Consider the following 18,279-nt stretch of genomic DNA (forward strand, 5'->3'; position numbering starts at 1 on the left):
GTGCGTGTGCGTGGGAAGGGCACGGCGATCTGCTGCTGCTCCCTGCTGGGGGTGGAGGGAAGGGCTTGGCAGCCAGGGCAGTTATTCTGGGAGGGAGCGGCGCGGGGGGGGGGGGGGTGCGTCTGCATCCTGCCGCGCCGCGAGGGGTGTTTCATAGGTGCCGGATTTTGGAAGGGATTAACGGGGATTTGGAGGCGGAGATCGGCGCCCCGAGCCGAGGGGAGCGATGGTCACGCTTCAGAAGAATGAGGACGTTACTGCTTTATTACTTGATAAGTGTGTGTTTTCTAATCACTTTCGGAGAAGACAGCAGGTAGAGCTGTGCTTATATTCGCTTCTTAGCTTTTAGCAAATACATACTTGTTGTGAGAGTGGTTCAGCTACCACTCTCGAGGATGGACTTGCGAGAATAAAATTGAGCAATACATATTTTAGATGTTTTTATATTGCTCAACACTCTGGTGTTTTATCGCAGGGCAGGAGGGATCAGACCTTGACAACCCTTTGACAAACGGCTGAATCCAGTCGTGTGCCGAGTCTCCTTGTCCCTGCGCGGCAGCGGGGCCGTCTGTCCCCATGAAGCAACTTGTACACAAGTGGGTTTGCAAATGATCCTTTTTGAATGCTTTTCTGTGTCCTCTTGCTCTGAGCATTTTTTGATATGGGAATGACATTGTAAATGTAATATTACTTTATCCCGTTTTCTTATTAAGAGGGTTTATTCAAATATGGTTTTAATTTTATTCTGTTGTGATTGAACCACAGAGGCCCAAATTCTGTTGTCAGTGAGGTCATTGTAAACCTAGAATAACAGCACCATAATGACTCCATCATTTACATTCAGCATTATAAAATGTGTGTCATTTGTTTTTATTTGTTGGGGGGGGTGGGAAGTCTATTCATACAATGTGGTTACTGTTGCTAATAGCAAAAGGAACCAGCTGGGAAATTGCTTATAAAAATTAAAGACATTTCTCAGACCTCTTTGTGTATAAGCAGAAAATATTTAAAGCTTATTACTGATTAACACAGTGTGTGTCCTCTCACATTTGCATGCCTCTACTCAAGATGATTTAGCGACCACAAAATGGAAATATGAAGGCAAAACTGTAGACACAGAAGTTATTTAGAAGTGGCTGTGGTGTATGTGATGTAGAACAGCAAGTGGGAATGCACATGTTAGAAATTTATTAGGTATTCCTTGTTTGCTCATTATAGATACTTTCCAGCAATCACGAACACACAAATACACAAATCCATATAGGTAAGAATCCTCAAAGAATAAAGCAGAAAACATCCCTTTATGTTGTAGGAAGGAATAAGATTTCTGTACATTTCACAAAACTTCCTTCCATTTAATCTTACTATAAAAAAAATCAATTCTTCCTGATTCCTCTGCATCTTCATATGTCAAGTTTCCACTGACGTCAAAGGGAGTACCACATAAAGGACAAGTACAGGATTAAGCACGACACAATGTTTGGCATGGTAGGCTTCCTCAAAGATCTACTTAGAGTTCTTACCAGGGAAATGAAGTCAGCCAGCAGCACCACGAGAGGCTGGGATTTTAATTATATGAATCTTCATTTTATCACATTATTTCTATCAGTAGGTATGTGGTACATGCTAAGCACACTCAGACATATATCCACAAATAGAAGGTTCATTGTTCTTAAAATCAAATAGCCATTTTCTTTGATCATTCAGCAGTTAGTATTTGCAGGCTTGAGTCCATGCCAAGAAGCTGCTATTGAGAGCCTGGCATTGACTTGGGCTTGTAGATTCCAGTCTCCTTCTTTTCTGTCTCCTGCCTGCATCAGACTCGTCTAGTCTCTGGAACTATGGTTTTATGGCAGAATGCAATGCCTCAAAGAAAGCCATAAGCTAGTCTTGAGAAGAAGCTGGATACTGGAAACAGTACAGTCCAGATAATACTGCACACTGGTGAAGCTGCTTAGCAGTGACAAAAAGCAAGGCACGTTAGCAACAGCAAAAGGACATAATGCACATGAGCATGGTACCTGCATTAGCTCAAGCATCTCACATAAATCCACGCTGTGCTCCGTAAACCTGCCCCTCTCGGCCACAGTTCTGCTGAAATCGGTGGAATGACGCATACCAGTAAGGCCTACTTGCATGTACAGAATGTGTAGGAGCAGTTCCTAAAGCAAATGTTCACAAATCCTGGTGACAGAAGCATGATAAATACATCTCAAGCAATACAAATACAGGGAACAGATTAGATAATTAATGTAGCCATTTGATTACTCATGACTCTGACATTAACATTTTGGGTAGAAAAGATGCCAGTGTAATCATGTCTCTCATTTCTGTCATTACTGGTACCATGTATTGTGAAGGGTTTTTAGAAACTAATAAAACCAGATACCTTTCTTCATCTCTCCTCTATTTCTTAGAGTTAGATCATACCTGAATACGGTAAACAAATATGTGATTCTAGATTCGATGGTACTTTTGAACCATATTCGTAAATACAAATAGAAGCAGCATCAATAGTTTCAACAAGTGCAAACTGTTTATTCACTCAGATATCTCCAGACTGTTTATGGTACTCATTCCTGGCCAAAGGAGAGTGCAAAGCCTATACGTCACTTAGGCCCCATCTGATTCCTGCTTTGAAAGCTTATGCGTCGTGGCACATTTGTTGACTCTGTGCACAGGAAGGAAAGCATCCTATTTCTGTATGACTTATGAAGTTTCCTGAAATATATTTTTAAGATCATTATTATTATTTGTGAAGCATTGCAAATGTCAGCACAGAGGGAAAAATGGCACAGATCCTTCCACATCAAAGTATTTTTCTCCTTAGTAGTCAATTGCCAACTACTTTGAGTATTATGGCTGAAGGACATGCAAACATGTATCAACCTGCATGACAGTTTCAGCAGAAGTGCATGCAATGATCATGTTGTAAATCCATCTTTTAATATTCGTGGTAGATTTTCAACACTGTCAGAAAATCTATTTGCAGTCATTTTTTGACATCCTCATCTCTGTTCAGTGCTGAGCAAGGTCCAGAAGAACCCTACATCATTCTGCTTCATTTCAGCTATTATGTGAAAGTTAAATGCAATTATGAGACTAAAAATAATATTTGGTCCTTCACTGAGGTCAGGTTGGAGCCCTTCCTTGGATTACAAAAATGATCCTTTACTACTAATTTCTAATGTGGGAATTATACAAGTATCAACAATGCAAGCTTCATGACATATCAGTGCAGTAGAAAAAGCCTGCCTGCCTCTCCACTGACTTCTGGCCAGTGCTGATACAGGCTGCTCAGAAATACCATTTTGATACACTTCGAAATACACAATATTTAAGTAGTCTGGTATGCAAAAATGAACAAGCTTGACTACACGAATAAGCTCATTTTCCAGACTAAAGCTATCTGTCATGAATCAATGAAATTACATCCACATGATAAAGCCCTATGCAGAGTAAATGTAATGTCAACAAGGGCATTTTAGTCTTTGTTTTAGTTAAGTCCCGCAACTTTAGGGAAATATTTGTGTACACACCTTCTCATTCCAGGCTAATGCATTGGTTCACCAGCGGTATTCCATGATGTTTTGAACTGTCCCACAACCTGGCCTTTACTTGTCTGGTCTTTACAGCTCCAGATGCTGTTTCTCTGTTTATGTGTTAGCGTACCTTCCTCTTTACACATGAACGTGTCAGCGGTCATCATCCTGACTTCTCACCTATGTATCTTTTTGCAAATATGCTCCATTAGTCTTGCAAACTACCTTCTTATGGCTTCTGCGATTGGCGTTGCACCATGTGGTGAGCTTGTAGTAACTCACACTGGAAGCCTGTTACCAAGACGCACATAAGAATATTGCAAGGCAACGGCAGCAGAAGCTCACCAGCATGACTCAGTACAACACTGCACAAGCAAAGGAGTTACAAGTGGTTTATAAACTAATCAAAGCCATCAGCTTCCAGCTGGTCACTAGTCAAGTCACTTCCTATTCCTCTGAGGACAAAATCTTGGCAAGAGATGCCAGCACTGTTTGGAAGATACAGGAGATAACCCACAAGGTCACTCTAGCGTTCCTGCCCACCAAGGTCAGCAAGTTAGATACTTCTTTAAAAAGTTCCCAGCAGCACAAAGGTTCTTGCTTCTGAGATCCTCAGTGAGATCACCTGGCCCCTGGTGCAGAGTCCCCACCTCAAGGAGGCTATGCAGAATGCCACGATGAGTTAGCTTTTCAGGCAGAACAGATTCTGCAAATTCCAGCTTCATGTTATTCTCTATACCCAGTCTGCAGAGATGATAACGCACTTGACACAGTAGTCAGCTGGGATTTTTGCACAGAGGAGAACCACTATATATAAATGCCATGCCTTGGCTCAAGTAGAGAGAAGGAGGCTTCTGTCAGCAACTGATGCAACATGGGAACCCCAGACTCTGGCCCCAGAAAAATCATCCGTAAGTGCAAGTGCCTTAGCACTGCTATCTCCTGGATCATATTCTGCATACGATCATCTTTCAGTCTTCTTTTCTCTCAGCTTTTCAGAGACTCCTTGTGTTCCTAAACTGTATTCCTAAAATAACAGATAATGGCTGTCCTACATATGAGCAATATTAGACGCCTCCCAGTCCAAACATCACAATGTGGCAACGGCTCAGAATTTATAGGGTGAGCTGGTCCTGCACAGGACTGTGAGATGTCTGTTGTACAGCCATTTCAGAGGAACTATTATACGGAAATAATGAACCATGTTGAGGTAACTAATGGCTTTTTGTATGCACTTATGGCAAAATGTTATCTCCAAACTCCTAATTCAATGTTTTCTACTTCAAAATAACGCTGTTCGTATCACCAAAATCCTAAATCTCCAGGGTCAGGAGAATATCAGAACTTAATTGCAAGGGAGGATTTTGGTAGAGACAATATAAATACCAAAGCAAAATGTCATAAGATTATTACCTCTGTACAAAAAAACAAAGCTGTGAATTTTTCAATTGACATCTGGACCAATAAGTTACATCTTGTTAGAACATAAAACATTTTTATTGTACTGGTACACTAAGTGTTGGTCCAGATGAAAGTGAACAGACTCTCCTCTCCTCTAATAACAGATGTTTCAAGTAGTACATAGATGCTTATAGTTGGACTCACCAAATATTCCATGAGTTAGAAGGGAATTGTCAAAAGACAGAACAGAAAGTTCTCAAGGAAACTCTTGTATCTTTCCAACAACAAAGGAAAAGGTGGGAAATCAGTTTATGAAACTGAACTACAGAGGAGAGAAACAGAAACAAAAAGAGAGGAGTACCTAAGAATAAATGCTAGGAGATGGCTGTGGAAAAAGGATCTAACCTTACCTCTAAGTACAGATGAAAGAAATAATAGATAAGATATTTTGCGAGAAAGTTTAGCGTATACCTTGGTATCATCTTAGTTTTCAGAAATGGCTTCTGCTTGCACAGAGGTGGATGGTGGCTGAACACCGATGACTGCACTGTGCAAAACTGCCAAGTGTCATGTCACAAGGTAATAAATACCCTATTGATTTTGTTAGTTTCTCTTGCTAAAGTTTCACATCCAAATGAGCAGGAAATTGCAGAGCAAAACCTATTAATAACAACAGACCTCCACCTAGCTTTGTCCAAAAGCCATTCATATGGATCTGTGACTTTTGCCATTGATGGGTGTAAACAAGAATGACGGGTACGAACCCTAGCCTTCGATCCAAAGCCTACAGCTGAGGACTCTAATTCTAATGAAAAATTGCAAATTGGACTGGGCATTCCTAGCAGCTGTGTGAATCTGTCACTGAATTGGATGTGGTTTCAAAGTAGTAATGAAACCTGCCAAGGTTTGCAAATACTTCATAAGTCAATGAAATAGCCACATAATACATACTTCTTTTTTTTTATTTCCTGGGAAAATAATTAAGCTTTGCTTTGACAAAATGTTTGTTGGTTTGTTTAAATTTCTGTCTAGGAGTAACTTACAGTAAGATACTGAGAAATCTGTTTTGCTATATATTTCTATGTCAAGCTGCCACTAAATGACAGCTTCTGAATTCCCGAGAAATTATCTGATATGCTGAGTTCTTGGGCAAAGGACCTTCAGATTTTTTAGGGTTAAGTATAAGTCTGGATTGTAACAGGAACTAAACCTCAAGCTTGTGTCTCAGAAGTAATCTTTCTGTCCCTACACTATTACCTGCTTGCTCATTCTCTTCTTCCTGGGTAAAAAATTGACATTATTATCCTACTTATGTTAGCATTGTATTAGATGCTTTACTGAGTGATAAGGAAACAACCTACTGACTTCAGAAAGAATGCTTTGGAACTTTTCCTATTCTTATCTTTATGTACTGATTTTTGGATTTTGAAGGTTACACAAGCCAACAGGAAGTACACACGTCATCACAGGCTGGGTTTTTTTACGTTTCCTCTCATCCACTTCATTTTCCTTTCTCTCATTCCAGGAATGTATGAGATGTGCGCGCACACACACACACACACAGACATAACTTTTCAGCTTGTTGTATGATTCCAATGTTGGGCTTTTTTTTACTCTGTTTTAGGTGGAAGAGAGCTACACTGCATTCAGCAGTGATGAACAGTGACTTCACTCATGAAAAATGAAAATAAACTCACCTGCTTCCTTTTTAGTTCTCCTCTTTTGATAAGATACTTCAGTATCTGGCAATGGAAAATTTGGTATTGGAAAATCTGGCAGTCAAATATTGTTGATTTAAAAATAAATTTTAGCCACTGAAATTGAAAAAGGAAAGTTTATTATGGGTACTATGTATGGTTAAGGCTTTGTATTTACTCAGCCAAGGTTTAAGCCTAAATTGGTGGTTTTAAATAGCTTAGTACAACAGCTGCTATCCATCTCACAAAGTTCAAATCAGTTCAACCTTTTCACTGGCATGTGGAATCAAAGCAAACTGTAAGACCAGGCCTGTAAGTCTAGCTAAACTGTTTTCAGCATAGACTGTGAAAAAGTAAAGCAAAGGTGCTTTCACATCAGTTTTCTCAATTTTGACCCAGGGGGCTGCTGATGGCTTCCTCACCCATTGACACAAAGTACCAGGATGACTATTTCAGGTATGATATCTCTCAAACAATTTAAATTGGGATAACACTTTATCTCCTACTCAGGTCAGAGCATGACCCCAGAACGTCCTCTGCAGATCGGGGGCTGAGGTGGTGTGAAAAGGAAAAGCAGTTCGGAGCTGGCTGAACCAGTTTTCAGTCATTTCTCTAACAGCTGCCAGGAAGTTATTGAAAAATTCAGTCCCTGTGAGTGGATAATATCACTGGTTAAACTAACCATGTTTAAGGCTTTGTGTTGAAATATATATTGTCTGCACTCCACTTTATTCCTTTCTATTAAAATCTTCTACATGCTCATTCATCCTGGAGACCAGTGATGGAGATTTCACAGTGATATCACTTCTACTTGCCTAGGACGAAAATTACTGTGCAGTTACATTGCAAACAGCCAGCCTAGCTAACGACATTAGAGTAGCACCCTACAACAGTCCCTGCAAATGATTAAAATACACTAGTGACATAAGTTAGTTTTTTCTGTGGAAAAGATGGTTTTAGGTAAAGTGAAGTGGGCTACCTGCTGCTATCAGAGGAAAATGGTAATCATCTCCAGAAACAAGCACTGGGGTGACAATATTTTCAAACAGCATAGGAAAATGTAGAAAAGGATGATTGTTCATGGCTTTTCATGTTTTTAGCATTTTAAGATGTTTACTTTGGGTGAGTTAACACCTATTAAAAATAATGAAAAGATTCACATTAGAAACTCATCAGAGTTTCAGACATTCTACAAAGTCAGGGAGTGTAAACTGCTTCTACAAAGTTCCTTTTGTTCTTCATATCTGTACAAGTAGAAAATGGAGGAACATTAAGAATTACTACAAAATTTTTCTCTGGTTTACAGCCAGAGGAAGACCCTACTTGTAGGTGGAACACAAGGACTTGGTCTTCTAAAGAATGAATACAGAGGTTCTGAATTTGGATTGATCTAAACTAATCAAAATTGAAAATTATAATATTATTTGAATACTTCCAATTTATCATGTTTTGATTTATGACATATCTCACAAAATGGACTTTTTCAATTCAGAAATCAAAGTTCAGTAATGTACTATTTTAATATTTCATAATTTTTAATGATATTTCTCACATGCAGCTCTGAAAATTTCTATTCAGTAAGCATTAGCATTACTCAATCTTCTTAAGGATTCTGATCAGATTAGTATTCTCCCAGGACTGATATACTACACAAAACTGGTTTGATAATGCAGCTTTGATAAAAAGCCTTTAAAAATGTACGAATAACTGTACATTGTGTTCCAAATTGTCTGCTATTACAGATATCAACTGCAAATAAATGATGAGCAACTACTACCTATTTTATATCAAATCTGTTTGCCTTTAAATTCTAAGTATCTTTCTGTACTGGACTGGCAGCAGGATATAAACTCTTTCCCATCACTTGTTTTGACCTGAATATTCTTCAAAGAATGGAACTCAAAATGAATTCAGACCATAGGAATTAATTACATCTCATTGCCAGAGTTCAGAGGAGAAATAGTTCTGATCCCCTGAAAGAAAACATACAGATTTCTCAGAAACAGATTACTAGCACTGAGAACAACTGTACCTTCATCTTCTTGGTCTTATTGGTTACAAAAACTAATTTCCACGTTTCATTCCATTATCAGCCACATGACTTTTGGTAGTCATGATTTTGTCTGTCAGCAATTCCCTGGGAAACAGGCTTGGCTGACCAGTTAAGCTATGTATGTGGCTTTGTCAGAATGTGCAGCTGACATTTTTTTGAGTAAGTTTAATTTTAACATGCAAATTGTTGGTTACAAAAACGGTGAAAAAACCCTATATAATAAATTCACAGCAGTGGAGACACTTAGCACAATGATGTATTGACCCAGAAAAAGGTCCATGGTAGTGCTGTATAAACCATTATAGGTCTTTCAGTGGCAGTGATGTGTTGCAATTGCCAGTGCTGGGGAGAAATCCTGTAGAAAGGGGTGAAGGTGGAAGGGTGGTAATGCGAGGATAAAACTGTGTACAGCCAGCCTAGAATACAGAGTGCTGTAATAAAATGAAAAAAAAGACAACAGCACTGTTTTCTGACTTCTCAGATAACTTTGCACTGTGAATTAGGACTACTGAGTGACCTTCCACAATGGGAATTAAAAATGGCTTGTTTTCCTAGAAGACACATGCTGTGTCTGCTGAATCCTTCCTTGCTGTGGTCAAAAATAAGTATTATGGCAGTCAGTTACAGCTAGCATTTGAAATTTCTATACACAGAGGAGAAAATTATGAAACTGCCTTCCAGAATGCAAAGTAACACTGAAGGGCAACTGACATAGTGGCTGCACTGAATAAAAATAGCTAGTGAGGCTGACGGTGCGCAGTCACACAGGATATGCTTTATTTGAAGAAAGTGCTCAGATGAGGACAGTCATTTAGTGTGGGGATGGTTTTACAATATGAAGGGGAAGCATCGGAGCTGATTTGCTGGCAGTAATAAGGCCAGGCAGCTTCTGTTTGAAAAGGAAAGAAACACTCCTCAGACTGCGTTATCTTGGTCAGACATACCTACTGACAGGGTGGATTACAGTCAATTTGTCAATGAATCCGGATCAAGTTATATGAGATGAAATATCTCTGTGGTAGAGCACCAGTGTTGCTGCATTCATATGCTGCCAATGCTTGTTTTAAGAAATCAAAAAGCAGTTTTCGGGAAAACAATAGAACAATTTCCATAGCATTTATCAATATACAAAGACAGGAAAAGGAAGAAGTAAAAACTAGACTTTTACATAGCTTCCATCAGCTTATTAAAACCTCTGATGCAATCAGAAACACAGACTTTGAAGATTCCTGGAAAGTCTCTCTTGTCCAAAAGCAGCTCTTAGTTTTGAAACATCTCCGTGATGAGATGCACGGTAAAGTAAAGGTCAGTGAAGCCTTTTCAAGCACTTGATTGTTATAAGGAACATCAAAAGAGGATGCATCTTAGACCATGTCCTGCTTAGGACATGGGGCATGATGATCTGTAACCTACAAAATAGGTCCTCAGACTCAATTCAAGCTACAAAAGTTTGGTTTTTTCATGCAGCTTTGTAGGAAGGATTAATAGAAACTGTTCATGCTAATGATTCCCTTACGGATGGCCTACTCAGACCAACATTTCATGTCTATACTCGCTTTGGAACAGCTCTGAATAAATCACTAAGCTTATTTGTCAGAAATTTTGGGAAAGAGCGTACTTCTCTTTTTGTATCCATCAACAGAACTGGATTTTAGGTCATTGATGAGTTCACTTACATTATAAGCACCTTGAATGAGAATGCCATTAGAGACACGCAGGCAATCTCCTGCAAAAGGAAAGAACCATCATTTCTGACGGTCTCTCAAACTCTCACAGTGAATATCTGGTCAACACAGGATCAAGCACTCTACTAGACTAAAGCTATACCAGCTATTGTACCTACCTCTCTGCCAGACAAGTATGAAACCTGGCTATTTAAATAGAAGATAACTTTTTTCACAACCAACATGGGATAATTTATACGGTGATATAATGATGAAGTCATAGACTTCAGTAGCATAGTGCCTGCATTGTCATCCAGACGTTATTGACAATAGTTCCACCCTGACAGGCAAAACACGTAACACATTTTGACGCTCGAAGGACTAAGCAGCTCTTGTTAGGGAAAGTAAGAATGTGAAAAGAAGATCTGTAGCTGATAAGAACGAGCTCCAAGAATTTGCGAGCCACGGCCCAAGGCTTCATTTGACTGGTCATGAGATCCTTTGATCTGGTACCAGATCCATTTGACTGGTACCAGATCCTTTGAAAAGCTGAGGGAAGGAAGAATTCTGGGGATAGTTCACGTATGACAGCAGCCTCTCACTGTGGGCAGGGCCAGGCTGTGTGTGCTGCATGCACACCAAGTGCTGCTCTGACGAGCCGGATTCACCAGCTTGTACTAGCTCACTTCTTCCCACAGCCAGAGGCTACTCACGAGATCTTATGCTAGCATAGACTCATTGTCAGTCAAATGGCACATCGCCCTAGCGTGGAAGCTGTGCTTGAATTGCTTGCAGGTTACAAGGAGTTTACATGCCGAAGTATGGCCATCTCTACCCCGAAAGACATATTTGACTAGGTGCAGTTAACATCAATACATATCGATTATTTCCTGCACACAGAGTAATGGAGACTAGGATGAGGCAAAAGCCCCTCTGAGCAGGAACAGCTTGCTTTTGGACTGGAAAGTACACAAGACAAAGGACTAATCAATAGCATCAGCAGAACAACAGCTGCAAACAGAAGAGCTCTGAACACATTGCAAGTTGTGCAATACAGGGTGTTTGTTGCGTATAGACCTGCACAGTCATTTGTACACTCACTGACCTTGTTAACTCACCCTCTCTGCTTCATGATTATTCTTTACAAGTGATGTACAATAACAACAGTCTGACATTTCACCACAATAAGGGTTCTGGGGAAATGGTTACCCAGGATCCTCTGCGTAGTTAAACTATTCCAGACCCAGGAAGCTACTACTAAACTGGGGGACACTCTGGATAGTAACTATGTGGCACTTCACTAACAAATTACTATTTTGTCAACTTTGCCCATTTACAATAATATTCCAGTGGCAGCATCAGACCTATACAAATAGTGAACTGTCTTTATCATTACTTGTAGAAGAATCTGTAATTCTGCTTACCAAAGAATTGCCATAATGCTAAGTTCAGAATCCATGGATTTTTTTAATATGTCTATTATATAATGAAAATACACTTTATACTGTATTAAGGGCAAAAACATACAGTGACATTTCAAAACCTAAACAGTCTTGTATACAAAGTGTTTTAAAACTACCTCTTAAAATAATTTTATCAGAATAAACCTAAATTTAAATGAGGCTTAATTCAACATTCTCTGAACTTTGTGCTTGAATGTATTTTTATGCATTATTTGTATAGTTTTTGCCAATAAACTTCTTTAGCTGATAACCAAACTGAATTTTCTCTGAAAGAATCAATTATCATCTTTCCAAGAGAGCAACAACCAACACCACTCTTAAATCCCTCCCACTTCTGTGTTTGACTCTACCTTATGCAAGAATGAGGTAGTGGGTGTGGATAGCTCACAATTAGGTATACGGGATAATCGTATCTTGGTCTTTGTTAAAATTCTAGTCACTGAAAAGTAGATGTTATTCAATGACTTGAGTGTAGGCATTTCATATAAACTTGTGTCCTCTTACATAGCAGAGTTAGGAAAAGTGACCCTAACTTACCTTGCCAGCCTTAGGTTTGGTCAGAACAGAGACAGGACTCAGGAAAGGAATTTGTATCGTCAAAGTCTATTTGCTCTACCTGTTCTATAGCCTGCATATTAGTATTTCCATGCCAGCATCAAACCTATATAAATGCTACGCTGTATTTATCCATCATTACATACCAGGAAGTGTTTATATAATGGCAGCAGCACATGACTGCAATGACCTAATTAAAAAGGAATTACTTTTTCCTTAAGAAGACAGATAGACAATAGGGTATCCTTTAGTGTTAATAAAACGCTAAATAAACTTGACTCTGAAACAAACTGAATATTTTGTTTGATTGCAAGGCATGATTGTGGATGTGGTATTGATCTGAGACATCTTCTATTTTATGTTAATATTTATTCATGGGATGAGCAGGGTTTTTAGCTTGAGCATCCTTAATATAGAAGTCAGAATGATTAGGGTAATAGCATAGACACACAATATAACATTTATTACCTTTTCTCCTAACTGGTTCCTACTTTAATTTCCAGGATTCATGAACTACCACCTTTCTCATAATACACACTGGTATTAGTATTTCACGTTTTCTATGAGTATTGTCCTTCAACCCAAGTTTCTTCTACTTATAAATTACAGTTACTTCAGTAAACATTATTTTTTCCTCAAAAATATCCACATTTCTATCTAAAAGATAATAATAAAAGAATATCCACATTTCTATCTATTTCTATCTAAACATCTCAGTCTCTGTCTTGGTTCCACTCTTGATTCAATCTTTCTGAACTCCTGATGTGTTTAATCCTCATTCTACAACGAAGAAGGACCAATTTTGGAGCAGATATTTTCCTTTCTCCAAATTCTCCACTACATTGTTATTCTTTTTCCCTTAAGAATGCCTCTCTTTCCTTTCCCACTTCGACTCTCCTTCTGTGGCTAATTCATCCAAATCATCCAGCCTTTTTGTCTCTGTTTTTTTGCAGACTTTCAGCAGTTCATCTTGCTGTGTTCTTCACTGTGATTTGATGAATTTCTGATCATATCAGTTCATGCCTTATTTTTCAAGCATTTTAGCTTGGCTTTTGATCTTCCTGGCTGTTTCCCAGAGAGGTCAGTTAGAACTAAATGTGCATTTGTACCTCATTTCTCCCTTTCCACAGTGCACATGCAGCTTTTGAATCTTCTGGGAGGACATCTAAAGTCTTCAAATAAAAGACTTGTCTACATTGCAAGCACTTTTCCTGTTAAGTGACGTCTATACTCCATTCCCACAACTAAGATTTCAAAGCCTTTATATGCCTCTTGATAGCAGCCTGAGTTAGCAGACTTACCTTATGGGGTAACAAAATCTCAATTAGCAAAATACCCTTATGAGAATATATCTGAGTTAGAAAACTAAAACCTGCTTTTTTTTCCTATAATTTCTCAGGTTAAACGTAACAGAGAGAGGAGTAACCAGGATCAGGCAGACTGTTGATATTTCTGTGTCTTCCAGGCCTTGTACAAACTGACTATTCATTTCCCCCGACACTCTGTTTTCTGAAAACTGTATAGCCATCCCATACTGGTAGTTAGTCTTCATTTTTCCTCAAAGACTTTCATCATGAATATTAATGCTTGCCCTCTCAAATCAAGGAAGACTCCCAACCTGAAACTCATTGACGTTGGAAGTATACTAGATTTCTAGTAGGTAGATGGAAAGAACAGCCCTGGAAGGATTACATTAGCAGAATCTCCAGGCATCGTTGTGCCGTGATCTTGCAACACCAAGTGCAGTTGAGCATCTACAGGTTGCTCTGACATTAGCAGATCAACATGCAGCAGTGTGAGGCTAAGGACGTCAGTCAAATGTTTGTCTCTTACACACATCATGAGCCCTACTGCAACTTTTCAATAAGGTCCTATACAGTGCATGGAGCAAAAAACTCTCTCACTGTCTCACTATCATTCTCTGGAAAGTATGATTTACAGGAAGAGGCTGTTTCTGAACAGCAGACTACAATCATGTGAGATCAGAGTGCATCTAACCAGGAACGATATGCTTTGTAAGTTTTTTCCAACATTCTGCTCCAAAATGGACATCTTACAATTTTGGGGGGAGGACTGAAATTAGAGATGATTTGGGAGAGGAAGATCCACAAGACTGTGAAAGCTCCATAAGCTGTAGCATTAATGGAGTCAAGCTTCCCGCGTTCACAAAAGTTGTCTGTTATTTCTGTACAAAAAGTTTTGACACAAAAGGGATGAGAGCATAGTTAATGGCTATTTTCATGAAGGTTATTGTTTCCCACATGGAACGCTTAGTTTCAGCTAAGAGGAAAAGATGGGTAAGTACCTTCCCACACTTGTTTTCCTTTCCTTACCTTGCTGATCCCCCCTAAGCTACATGCTTTCCTACCAGAAAGTGAAAGTGAAAAAAATTTCAGCACCCAAGCCCTTCCTGCATTACAATACTATTGCATTATAATACCACTGTTGCAATTTTACATGAATAAGCACTTTGTAGGTGAAGGCAATCATTCTCTAAAACTGGTGAGAGCCAGTGGGTGCAGAAAAACTCAGACTATGACATGTAGGTCTGTTTAATATGCCATGGTTTTCAGTCCTACAGTTGTCAGGCATCACAGTCTTGGGTTGCATGGAAAATGTCCGGGAAGACAGGATGAGTAGAAGCAAGACAGTGTTGATAAAGTGGTTCCAAACTCGTAAATCACCATGGCTGAAATGCTCCTTCTGACCCACTCTTATGAAATCTGGGTATGACAGTCTGAAGGTTTCACTCCTTGTTCTTTTTTGCACGTCCAAGCACCGAGGCTTTTCGGCACTAAGACCGCCCCAGACCATACAGACATTATCACATATTGCAAAGTGCAGGATTTGGACGCCCCTGGGGTTGCTGGGTAACCAGAAATTCCAGGCATTTGGGGAAGGGAGGTACAAACTGCGAAACAACGAGCTCATGTGCTCAGGCCCCTGCTGCACAGTACAAGGTGTGGTAAACATTTTATCGGAGGGCAAAAAAAAAGAAGGGCTCTGCAGACAGGCAAAAAATTACTGCTATTATATAACTGCTATTAGGCAGGCTGCCTGCAAGCCTTTGTTGAACCTCAGTTTCATGAACTTAGGGTTATTTGTTTCACTTTTGAAATTATTAATATGTCCTGCTCTGCTTGTATTATTTCACTAGCTACTCTTGCTTATATTTATTTGCTTAATATCTTTTGTATTCTTCTATAGTTTTAAGCTTACAAAGAAATAAATATTGATACTTAAGGATAAGAATTTCCTGAAAATTTAAGGAAACATCAGTGCCTTGGAATATAAATCTAGAGGCACCATCATTACACAAAGTCAGTGAGAGAATTCAACACAAATTGATGCTAACAGAAAAAAAAACCCACTATGCACATACAAAAAGCAAGAAAGTCTTTCTTCCATAAAATGCAAAGACAATGCAAAGAATGCAAAGAGGTACCTCGTCACAGTTACAGCAGCTCCATTTTCTAGGCTTCCTACATAACTTGAAAACTAAGCAACATAGAGATAAAATAACGTATCAGATGACTATTGTCAATACAAACACACATGTATTTGCATTCCAACATTCATAGACTTCACCTTGTGGTGACACCTGTTACATTCCATGCCTCTGTTTCTTGACCTCTAACAAGTATTGAATAGTACAGGCTATCTTGGGTGCACGCAAAAATTATTGGTGTACAGACCTCATCAAACCAGACAACCTAAAAATAACATAGCATAGTTTCTCTTCTCAGAAACAAGGAAAGGAGAAACAGTGGTAATAAGCTTACTGATGCACAAAGTCACAGATTTAGGGCAGATAGGGAAGACATTGTATACATTAAAAAGTCATACACAAACAATCATTCTATATAAAAATAGGCATTAAATACAACGGTTCTAGAAAAGATCTCCAACTCTTAAGTTTTATGTCATCTTAATGTTTGCTCCTGATAACAGAAAAAAGCAGTGACTTGGCCAGCCCCGCGTGCAGTCTGGCTCTCCCTGGTTGTCCTTCTGCCTGCCCCGAGAGACCTCGCAAATGAAAGCTCCGTTGAACGCCTCTGCCTTGGCTGTGCGAAGGTCCCGCGCGGACAGCTGCTGCCATCACCTGCCGCTGGGCTGGGGTCTGCCAGGGAGCAACCAGAGGGAAACTCCTCCTGCAGCTTTACTAGGGGCACTCCTCAATTTAGATCAAGTTTAAATCAATCTATATTACGCAAAGGAGATGTTGACTCAGATTATTCCTGAAGTTATAGAAAATATGGCCTATCTAATAGAAATTGTTCACCCACTATTTGGGGGGTCATCTTGATTCCTTTTTCCTTCCTTAGATGAAAGGATTTGGATAAATGTGACAGATACAGCCATCTCTTTTTTCCTCCCTGAAACACAGCAGGACATGCCATACAGGACCACTGCCTCTGGAAGTCTGGCCCTGCCGGACCTACAGCGTGAGTTTCAGAACCACTGCAAGTCCATGAATTTTTGGCTTTTTGACCTGTACCAGAAAAGACTTGATAGCCTTTCTGCTCATTAAGGCTTTACGTTTTAATCCCTGTCACCTAACAACAGTGAGTCTTTCTCCTGCCTCTGACAGGGTTTATAAGGTTTGTTTCTGGTTTCATCATGGAAATTTAATTACTTGGATACAGTGTGCATAACACAGGGCATACAGATTAGGAGAGAGCATCTGAAGGGCTACAGGGAAATGCACAATAGGGCTGACCCGGGAAGACCCCACAACAGTGGAGCTCAAAAACCACAGCATATTCAGAAGACAGAAGCTCAGTTGCGTTTGCCTGTGTGCTGCCTGCATTATTACTGTCGTTCAGATGTGCATATAAACGTGGTTTATGTTCCACCTCTATTGCAGTGGGTCTTGTGACTGTGCGGAGCTGTATCAGTGACGACACCTCTACAGTGATGTCAAGTCTCTCTGAAAGGTGAAGGCAAAGCACTACATCTGTGCATTAAATCCAACTTGCGTATAGAGGGGGGAGGAAAGATTATATCAAACATAAACACATTGCAGAAGCCCGTACACATCCCCTGCAATTCCCAGCGGAGTGAGTTCAAATCCCCATTAATCTGCTCCCTGCTTTCAGCTGACACCCAACGACAACTCCCCGCGCCCCACACTTCTCAGCCCGGGCGCTCGGCCGTGCCGCGGTGGACGCTCGGTCGGGTGCCGCAGAGCCCGCCCTGCCCCCCGCTTCCCGGGCCGGGCCGGTGGGAGGTGGCAGAGCCCGCGCCTCGGGGCGGGCCGGGTTTACAGGCGTTCGCTGCCGCGGGTGAGGCGGAACGGGTCAGTTCGGCATCAGGCAACCCCCGCCACGCAACGGGAACTGACCAAAGTGCGGGATACAAAGCACGTTTGCGCCTACATCTGCCCATCCCTGCATTCGCTTCTCCGTATGAGTTAAAATACCCTGTAACAACGGGCAACCGGTGCTGTTCACAGGCGGTCCGGAGCGCTGCCACAGGCAAGGCAGGCTGGCACAGGCTCTGCTGTAACGCCGAACGCAGGGCTGCCTCTGCGCGAGGGGGAGGCGACGCCGCCGGGCAGGCGAGGCGGCGCGGGCAGCGAGCCCGGCCGAGCCTGGCCCGGCCGAGCCGAGTCCGACCCAGCCCGGCCCAGCCGAGCCCGGCCGAAGGGAGAGCCGGAGCCGTGCGCGGCCACTGGGCCGCTGCTGCCGCTTTGCGGGCGCTGCGCGGCGCTGCCCCGGGCATGACGGCGGCCTGGGGCCCTCCCGCCGCGGGGCCGCCAGCAAACGGGCGCGGCCTCGAGCCTGGCCGGGCTCATTTGCAGGCCCTGGCCCTGAGCGTGGGCATCAACATGGGAACGGGACGTGAGAGGAAACGTCTTCAGGTTCACCTCGTTCTGTGGGAGGTGCGGGCTCCCAGCGCCCA

The 18,279-nt window shown here is 41.0% G+C and overlaps 1 long non-coding RNA gene across 6 annotated transcripts; it reads left to right on the forward strand.

The window, feature by feature from the left end:
* Positions 1-7: 7 nt before the first annotated feature.
* LOC142078669 (uncharacterized) lies at positions 8-17,571 on the forward strand. Of its 6 annotated transcripts, XR_012672307.1 has the most exons (6): positions 8-596; positions 6,568-7,096; positions 13,775-13,919; positions 15,152-15,335; positions 16,701-16,820; positions 17,243-17,571. It is a non-coding gene; the product is annotated as an uncharacterized LOC142078669 (long non-coding RNA). The 6 variants fall into 6 exon arrangements; XR_012672306.1 differs by having other exon boundaries at positions 16,701-17,571; XR_012672309.1 differs by lacking the exons at positions 16,701-16,820; positions 17,243-17,571 and adding an exon at positions 16,327-16,653.
* Positions 17,572-18,279: the final 708 nt, after the last annotated feature.

Source organism: Calonectris borealis, chromosome 2 (genome assembly GCF_964195595.1).
Source record: "Calonectris borealis chromosome 2, bCalBor7.hap1.2, whole genome shotgun sequence".
NCBI classification, from domain to species: Eukaryota; Metazoa; Chordata; class Aves; order Procellariiformes; family Procellariidae; genus Calonectris; species Calonectris borealis.